General features: G+C 39.7%; 1 pseudogene; it reads right to left on the minus strand.

The window, feature by feature from the left end:
* Window positions 1–1,051: 1,051 nt before the first annotated feature.
* Window positions 1,052–2,765, minus strand: LOC113885579 (annotated as a pseudogene).
* Window positions 2,766–10,504: the final 7,739 nt, after the last annotated feature.

Genomic DNA, 10,504 nt, shown 5'->3' on the forward strand with positions numbered 1-10,504 from the left:
AGAGAAAACTCTTGAGAGTCCCTTGAACTGCAAGGAGATCCAACCAGTCAAATCCTAAATGAAATCAGTCCTGAATATTTACTGGAAGGACTGATGCTGAAGCTGAAACTCCAATACTTTGGCCACCTGATGCAAAGAACTGATTCATTGGAAAAGACCCTGATGCTGGGAACAATTGAAGGCGGGAGGAGAAGGGGATGACAGAGGATGAGATGGTTGGATGGCATCACCAACTCAATGAACATGAGTTTGAGTAAACTCCAGAGGTTGGTGATGGACAGGGAAGCCTGGAGTGCTGCAGTCCATGGGGTTGCAAAGAGTTGGACGCAACTGAGCAACTGAAAAGCCTCTTGATGAAGGTGAAAGAGGAGAGTGAAAAAGTTGGCTTAAAGCTCAACATTCAGAAAACAAAGATCATGGCATCTGGTCCTATCACTTCATGGGAAATAAATGGGGAAACAGCGGAAACAGTGTCAGACTTTATTTTTTGGGGCTCCAAAATCACTGCAGATGGTGACTGCAGCCATGAAATTATAAGACCCTTACTCCTTGGAAGGAAAGTTATGACCAACCTACAGAGTATATTCAAAAGTAGACATTACTTTGCCAACAAAGGTCCATCTAGTCAAGGCTATGGTTTTTCCAGTGGTCATGTATGAATATGAGAGTTGGACTGTGAAGAAGGCTGAGCACCAAAGAATTGATGCTTTTGAACTGTGGTGTTGGAGAAGACTCTTGAGAGTCCCTTGGACTGCAAGGAGATCCAACCAGTCCATTCTGAAAATCAGCCCTGGGATTTCTTTGGAGGGAATGATGTTGAAGCTGAAACTCCAGTACTTTGGCCACCTCATGTGAAGAGTTGACTCATTGGAAAAGACTCTGATGCTGGGAGGGATTGTGGGCAGGAGGAGAAGGGGACAACAGAGGATGAGATGGCTGGATGGCATCACTGACTCGATGGACGTGAGTCTGAGTGAACTCCGGGAGTTGGTGATGGACAGGGACGCCTGGCGTGCTGTGATTCATGGGGTCTCGAAGAGTCAGACACGACTGAGCAACTGAACTGAGCTGAACTGAGTGACTGAACTGACTGACTGATTCTAGGCATTTCAAATACATGGCATCATATTACCAATATAAGGCCCCTTGTGATTAATTTCTTTTGCTTAGTATATTTTAAGGTTCATCTACCTTGTAGCCTGTATCACTCCTTCATTTATTTTTATTGCTAATATTCTCTATTGTATAGTTTTCCAGCTTCTTAAGGTGGAAACCAGATTATTATGGTTTTTATAATGCCCTTTAATGTTCCAAGAAAAAATGAATAGGATGAAGAACATATGTGATCAATATATCTATCAGGCTCAACTATAATACAACCTGAAAACTTTAAAGGCAGTGCTTCTTCAAACAAGCACTTCACCACAATTAGTTTATTTCTTTCAGCTATTTTTAATCAAATGACTGAAATCAGGGTTTCTCAACCTTTGCACCACTGACATTTGGGAGTGTTCATTTTTTTTTTTTGAATTATACTTCACATAATATTGTGTTAGTTTCAGGTGTATAATAGAATGCCTCAGTATTTATATTACAGAATGATCATCACAATAATCATGAACATCCATCACCACACATAGTTACATTTTTTCCTTGTGACTTTTTTTTATTAAGCAGAGCACTTTATTAGTCTTTATTTCAAACTTTATTTTTAGGCTTTTCATCTTAATTAGCTGCAAAGAATGAATTGTATATAAACAAAAACTGAAAAGAGCTGCAGTGTCCAGTGGCTGGCTTAAAGACACTAGAGATCTAGATTTTATCAGATCCATAAACAAAATTTTAAAAGCAGTCATAATATAAAATAGCAGCTCCCAGTAACTTCTTTATCTTCTTCAGAAGTTGACTCAATTCAGTTTGCTGCATTCTTGGAAGCCTCGTCAAAATTATCCACTAGATCTGTACCTTCATCATTTTCTTCTCTGGCAAGTGGTGCTCCTCCGTACACAGATTGTTTGGGCAGAGCTTGACGAGTCTCCTCAAACCAGTCATACTATCCGCACCAAGCTGGTTTAAGATGCTGGGTAGCATTTCTGTCAGCTGCTGTGTCTCAGCATTGCCTGTAACGGTGGAAGTGTTTGCTGCCAGAGATGCCTGAACGTTAGCGTTGTTAAAGTGGATCAGTGTTCCTTGATTTGTGAACCTACTCGCCTCTTCAATACCAGGGATAATGTCTAACCCTAACTTCTTTAAAGAGAACTGAAGTTTTTTGTCATCAGCCGTGGTTGTTCTATGAACCACCTTCTTCTTTCTGCAAGCAGTTCCTTTCCCACCAGTGCACACTTGTGTGGGCAACTTTCTCCTGGTTCATGATGGTTTCTTTCATCTTGCTGGAGCGGAAATGGGGCTGCGCTGGGGACTAGGTTTGGTGCTCAGGTGGTCTTGGGCAGACCAGCTGAGATTAGGCGCATGCATGTGGGGATGCAAGATGGCAGCTAGACCTGACATTTATAACTGGAAGTTGTACTTCTTGATCACCTTCACCTTTTTACCCTTTACCCTAACCCCTTACCTTTGGAAACCACTAAATCTTTTCTCTGTATCTGCATGTTTAGGTTTTTGTTACCATTTTGTCTTTTTAGATCCCATGTACAAGTAAGATCATATCGTACTCAATAGTTATCTTTCTCTGTCCAACTTATTTCACTTGGCATGATAATCTTCAAGGTCCATTCATGGTGTCACAAATGACAAAACTTCTTTTTTATGGATGATTAATATTCTATTGTGTGTATGTATCACATTTTCTTTCCATTCATTCACTGATGGACACTTAGGTTGCTTCCATGTTCAGTGTTGCAAAGAACATGGGGTGCATGTATATTTTCAAGTTAGTGCTTTCACTCCTGCTGATAAAAAGCCAGAAGTGGAACTGCTGGATCATAGTTCTGTTTTTAACATTTTGAAGAAACTTTACACTGTTTTCCAGAGTAGCTACACCATAAGTACACTAATTTTAAATCTTTATTTTATACTATAAAAGTTAATTTTTTCTGTAGCTGCTGCTCTATCCTATGGGTTTGATAGTTAGTATTTTCATCATCTTTCATATCTATTTCATGCTTTCCATTCTGGTATCAGTTCATTCTCTAGATTTCTTGGGAAGGTGTCATAGGAACAATATTTTCTGAGTTCCTGCATGTTGATAGATTTGTCTGTGCCTTTATACTTAAAGGTTAGTTATGCTGTATATAAAACCTTTTGTTCACATTTTCTTTCCTTGACTATCTTAAATATATTTTATATCCGTTTTCTTCTAGGATAAGGTGTTGCTGTCAACACCTAATAATGATCTAATTCTCTCTCCTTTATAAGTAATGTGGTCTTTTTGCCAAAATGCTCAAAGGAATTTTTTCCCTCTTTAAAATCTGGTAATTTTACAAGTACATATTGATGTTGGTTATTCTGAGTTGTTATTCTCTGGCGCACAAGTCCCTGCTCTTTCAATATATAGTTTTAAACATTTTTGGGAAAGTGTTGTGTCCATCTCAGCCTACTCATAGTGATGATGCTGGAGAGGAATGCCTGAGACACTTGCCTGGGTCCCTGTTACTTGTGGAGAGCCCCAGACATTTCCTGGACCAGAGCCAATGTCGTGGCCGGAACAGCCCTGTGGTTCTTAACTATGACTGCAGGGAGCACCTCAGCAAAAACCATCAGGGAACTTTAAAGAACAACATTACTCAAAGATCCTACAGGGTACAGCACTATCCAGGGCCACAGAGTTGGTCATGGGCAGAGTAGGGGGGAGCACAAATCTGGAGGATTCTGCCTTTATTAAGTTCCCAGGATAGGGTGCCTGAGATTTTGTGCCTGCCTCAGTATTGGCAAATTTCAAGTATAAGTGGGACCAGGGCATGGGAAGGGGAAAACAGATATGGTAGAACTGTCATTTATCTAGGAAAGAGGTCCCCAGCCACCTGTTAGGAACTAGGCTGCACTATAGGAGGTGAGAGGTGAATGAGAGTGAAGCTTCATCTGCCACTCCCATCATGCATCACCCTTAGATAGGGTCACCTAGTTGCAGCAAAACAAGCTCAGGGTTCCCGCTGATTCTGCATTATGCTGAGTTGTAGAATTATTTCATTATATATCACAGTGTAATGATAACAGAAATAAAGTATACAATAAATGTAATGTTCTTGAATTATCCTCAAACCATCCCCCTGCCCCAGGTCTATGGGAAAATATAATCTTCCACAAAACCAGTCTCTGGTGCCAAAAAGGTTGGGGACAGCTGATCTAGGACACAAGACTTTCTATTAATAAAAGGGGAATTCCAGGGGTGGAACAGCCTGATTGCTTATCTATTTGTTTTGCTGGTAGCTGTGTCATACAGCTGACGGTATGTTTAAGATGGATGCCTTTGAAATGGATGTGTCAGCAATTAACAGCTTCTTGTCAGGCACTCACACTACATAAAGTTTTTTGATTCTCTTTACTTGGTTTTGTTATTTAGGGATTCTCATTATCTCTGTTAGATCTTCTTTGCTTATTTTCAGTGTCATTTTCTTTTTATTTTAAAAACTGTCCTCTTTATCTTTTACATATCCATCTGTCTATTGATGGACCCTTGGATTGCTTGTGTTTTGGCTATTGTAAATATAGCTGCTATTAAAGTGACTGTACAAATAAATATCTCTTTGAGCATCTACTTTCATTACTTTTGGAAACATACTCAAAAGAGGAATGTACAGTGATTGAACAATTTTACATTCCCACCAGCAATGTGTGAACCTTCCTTGCTAGGGATGGCAAAACTACTTTTGCTATTCTTTTCTTTGTATCTTAAGAGCTTTCCCCTCTCCTTTCCTCTATTACTGCCTTTTCTTGGTAATGACACATTTTGATTACTTTTCATTTCTATTTGCATATGTTCTTTAGACATTTTCTTGGTGTTTACCATGTGGACTACATATAACATCCTAAAGTTATAATAATCTGAATTAATAACAGTTTCTGTAACTACAAATGAAAACTCTACCCCTGTATAGATCTACTCCCATTTGTTAGTGAAGTCACAAATTATAACTTTATATATTGTACCCATTAACAGATTTATTTTTATCCATTTTGTCTTCTAAATTCTCTAGGAAAAGAGATATAAACCAAAATCACAATGTTGCTTTTTCTGTTGTCCATACATTTACCTTTATTATAGATTTTTATGTCTTCTTATGGCTTCAAGTCAATGTCTAGAGCCCTTTCAACTAGAAGCATTTCTTATAGGGCAGGTCTAGTGGTAATGAACTCCTTCAGCTTCCGTCTATCTGCAGATGTCTAAATTTCTCCCTTATTTTTGTAGAACAGATTTACTATGTACATAGTTCTTGACTGTCAGTGCTTTAAATGTAAAGCACTGCCTTCTGACGTCCTAGGTTTCTGCTAATAAACCCACTGATAATCTTATTCAGGATTCCTTGGACAGTAATTCAGTCCTCTCTTGCTGCTCATCTTTCAAGAGTTTGATTAGTGTATCTCAGGGTCATTCTCTTGAGTTTATCCTACTTGGGATTCTTTAAGCTTCTGGAATTTGTCAGACTACTGACTGACATGGCTCAGACGGTAAAGCGTCTGCCCGCAATGCGGGAGACCCCAGTTCGATTCCTGGGTCGGGAAGATCCCCTGGAGAAGGAAATGGCAATCCACTCCTGCACTCTTGCCTGGAAAATCCCATGGACGGAGGAGCCTGATAGGCTACAGTCCATGGGGTCACAAAGAGTCGGACACGACTGAGAGACTTCACTTTCACTTTCACTGACTGACATGACTACAAATTTGCGAAGTTACTGACCATTATTTTTTCAAATTATCTCCCAGAAATCTTCTTCCTCAAGAATTCATATAATGTTGTACACTAGGCTGTTTGATGGTGTCACGTAAAGTCCCTTTGGCTCTGTTCACTTTTCTGTACTCCTTCTACTCCTCAGACTTGATAATTTGTAATGACTTGTCCTCAAGTTGCCTGATTTATTCCTCTGCCTACTTGAACCTGCTGTTGAATCCCTCTAGTGTATTTTTCAGTTCCAGAATTGGTTCTTTTAAACTGATTTTCATTTTGTTCATATATTACCTGCTGACTTCGTTCTTTGTCCATGCTCTCCTTCAGCTCTTTGAGCATATCGGGAACAGGTGTTTTCGGGCAGGAAGGAGGCTTGAAAGGGAAGAGATATATGTATACTTATGGCTGATTCACGTTGTTGTAAGGGAATGTGGAAAGATAACACATTATTTTTAATAAGGAATTTTTTCCATTTCATGATAAAAATCTGAAAGTGTTTCATGTTACAGAGCCTTAAACTTTTCTGCCTTTTAAATGTAAAGTAAAAAATAGAATACATAGGTAAATTTAAGTATTTCTTCATCTATGAGTTACCAACTACAGGGTTATTATACATAGTATGATTTAACCCCTTATATATCCAAACTCATATAAAACCTAAATTGCAATGGAGCTTAATTGCATTTATGGTTTTAAGGAAGGTATTAAAATAATAATTTTGGCTCTTTGTAGACTTGACTAAGGATAAAATTCATCTCTCTAAATAAAGTCATGAAATGTGCACATCACTCTACATATTCTCTTTAAGATGTTCTGTTCTGAATCTTTTAAAGTGCTTAGCCTAAAACAGATCTGTATTACAAATAAATCTGGTAGGAATTGGAACAACCAAATGACAAAAATGTAAGGGTTTTCTTTTCAGATTTTAGAGCTCATTTTACCTGTGATTATCTTTTTTTATACAACTAATCTCAGCTGAATAGTGCTGCAATAGGAACTCAACAAGGCTTCAAAAAGCAGAATATAAACTTTTACATTTGATAAGACTATTAATTTTTTATAACTTAGTCTTCCTGCATCAAAATATATATTTAACTGAAGGCTACATTCACACACAAAGGAAACTTCAAAGTCCTCAAAAACAATTTAATAAAACAGGCACCCAAGAACTTTACTGTTCCACTACAGTTACTTTTGCAAAACTCATGAGTGTGGTAGAATAATATCCAAGGACATCAGAAAATTGGACTATGAAATCCATTTCATTTTGATAAATCTTGTAACTAAACAAATGGTACTCTCTAGTACTGATAATTCATTCTTATTTCTCTAAGTTATCCAGTACCATTCCTGATAAATAATACACTTCTACCAGAGTGAAATGTGGTCCACTGGAGAAAGGAATGGCAAACCACTTCAGTATTCTTGCCTTGAGAACCCCCAAAACAGTATGAAAAGGCAAAAAGATAGGACACTGAAAGATGAACTCCCCAGGTTGCTAGGTGCCCAATATGCTACTGGAGATCAGTGGAGAAGTAACTCCAGAAAGAAAGAAGAGGCGGAGCCAAAGCAAAAACAACACCCCACATTTGTGGATGTGACTGGTGACAGAAGCAAGGTCTGATGCTGTAAAGAGCAACACTGAATAGGAACCTGGAATGTTAGGTCCACGAATCAAGGCAAATTGGAAGTGGTCAAACAGGAGATGGCAAGAGTGAACATCGACATTTTATGAATCACAGAACTAAAATGGACTGGAATGGGTGCATTTGACTCAGATGACCATCGTATCAACTACTGTGGGCAAGAATCCCTTAGAAGAAATGGAGTAGCCACCATAGTCAACAAGAGAGTCCAAAATGCAGTACTTGGATGCAATCTCAAAAACAACAGAAGCATCTCTCTTCGTTTCCAAGGCAAGTCATTCAATATCATGGTAATTCAAGTCTATATCCTGACCAGTAATGCTGAAGAAGCTGAAATTGAACGGTTCTATATGCAGAGTACATCATGAGAAACGCTGGACTGGAAGAAACACAAGCTGGAATCAAGATTGCCGGGAGAAATATCAATAACCTCAGATATGCAGATGACACCACCCTTATGGCAGAAAGTGAAGAGGAACTCAAAAGCCTCTTGATGAAAGTGAAAGAGGAGAGTGAAAAAGTTGGCTTAAAACTCAACATTCAGAAAACGAAGATCATGGCATCTGGTCCCATCACTTCATGGGAAATAGATGGGGAAACAGTATCAGACTTTTATCAGTGCAGATGGTGACTGCAGCCATGAAATTAAAAGACGCTTACTCCTTGGAAGGAAAGTTATGAACAACCTAGATAGCATATTCAAAAGCAGAGACATTACTTTGCCAACAAAGGTCCGTCTAGTCAAGGCTATGGTTTTTCCTGTGGTCATGTATGGATGTGAGAGTTGGACTGTGAAGAAGGCTGAGCACCGAAGAATTGATGCTTTTGAACTGTGGTGTTGGAGAAGACTCTTGAGAGTCCCTTGGACTGCAGGGAGATCCAACCAGTCCATTCTGAAGAGGCTCAGCCCTGGGATTTCTTTGGAAGGAATGATGCTGAAGCTGAAACTCCAGTACTATGGCCACCTCATGCGAAGAGTTGACTCATTGGAAGGGACTCTGATGCTGGGAGGGATTGTGGGCAGGAGGAGAAGGGGACAACAGAGGATGAGATGGATGGATGGCATCATCGATGCGATGGACGTGAGTCTGACTGAACTCTGGGAGTTGGTGATGAACAGGGAGGCCTGGTGTGCTGCGATTCATGGGGTCGCAAAGAGTCGGACATGACTGAGCGACTGAACTGATGAAGACCTACAAGTCCTTTTAGAACTAACACCCCCAAAAGATGTCCTTTTCATTATAGGGGACTGGAATGCAAAAGTAGGAAGTCAAGAAACACCTGGAGTAACAGGCAAATTTGGCCTTGGAGTATGGAATGAAGCAGGGCAAAGGCTAATAGAGTTGTGGCAAGAGAACAAACTGATCATAGAAAACACCATCTTCCAACAACACAAGAGAAGACTCTACACATGGACATCACCAGATGGCCAACACCAAAATCAGATTGATTATATTGTTTGCAGCTAAAGATGGAGCAGTTCTATACAGTCAGCAAAAAAAAGACCAGGAGCTGACTGTGGCTCAGATCATGAACTCCTTATTGCCAAATTCAGACTTAAATTGAAGAAAGTAGGGAAAACCACTAAACCATTCAGGTATAACTTAAACCAAATCCCTTACAATTATACAGTGGAAGCGGGAAACAGATTTAAGGGACTAGATCTGACAGAGTGCCTAATGAACGATGGATGGAGGTTTGTGACATTGTACAGGAGACAGGCATCAAGACCATCCCCAAGAAAAAGAAATGCGAAAAAGCAAAATGGCTGTCTGAGGAGGCCTTACAATAGCTGTAAAAGAAGTGAAAAGCAAAGGAGAAAAGGAAAGATACACCCATTTGAATGCAGAGTTCCAAAAAATTGCAAGGAGAGATAAGAAAGCCTTCCTCAATGATCAGTGCAAAGAAATAGAGGAAAACAATAGAATGGGAAGGACTAGAGATCTCTTCAAGAAAAGTAGAGATACCAAAGGAACATTTCATGCAAAGATGGGCTCAATAAAGGACAAAAATGGTATGGACCTAACAGAAGCAGAAGATATTAAGAAGGGGTGCCAAGAATAAAAAGAACTGTACAAAAAAGATCTTCATGACCCAGATGATCACAATGGTGTGATCACTGACCTAGAGCCACATATCCTGGAATACGAAGTCAAGGAAGCATCGCTACGAACAAAGCCAGTAGTGGTTATGGAATTCCAGTCGAGCTATTTCAAATCCTGAGAGATGATGCTGTGAAAGTGCTGCCCTCAATAGGCCAGCAAATTTGGAAAACTCAGCAGTGGCCACAGGACTGGAAAAGGTCAGTTTTCATTCTAATCTCAAAGAAAGGCAATGCCAAAGAATGCTCAAACTACTGCACAATTGCACTCATCTCACACGCTAGTGAAGTAATGCTCAAAATTCTGCAAGCCAGGCTTCAGCAATACGTGAGCCGTGAACTTCCTGATGTTCAAGCTGGTTTTAGAAAAGGCAGATGAACCAGAGATCAATTGCCAACATCCGCAGGATCATCGAAAAAGCAAGAGAGCTCCAGAAAAACATCCATTTCTGCTTTATTGACTATGGCAAAGCCTTTGACTGTGTGGATCACAATAAACTGTGGAAAATTATGAAAGAGACCACCTAACCTGCCTCTTGAGAAACCTGTATGCAGGTCAGAAAACAACAGTCAGGACTGGACATGAACAACAGACTGGTTCCAAACAGGAAAAGGAGTATGTCAAGGCTGTATATTATCACCCTGCTTATTTAACTTATATGCAGAGTACATCATGAGAAACGCTGGGCTGGAGGGAGCACAAGCTGGAATCAAGATTGCCGGGAGAAATATCAATAACCTCAGATATGCAGATGACACCACCCTTATGGCAGAAAGTGAAGAGGAACTCAAAAGCCTCTTGATGAAAGTGAAAGAGGAGAGTGAAAAAGTTGGCTTAAAGCTCAACATTCAGAAAACTAAGATCATGGCATCTGGTCCCATTACTTCACAGCAAATACACGGGGAAACAGTGTC

The sequence above is a fragment of the Bos indicus x Bos taurus genome, chromosome 28, assembly GCF_003369695.1.
Source record: "Bos indicus x Bos taurus breed Angus x Brahman F1 hybrid chromosome 28, Bos_hybrid_MaternalHap_v2.0, whole genome shotgun sequence".
NCBI lineage: Eukaryota > Metazoa > Chordata > Mammalia > Artiodactyla > Bovidae > Bos > Bos indicus x Bos taurus.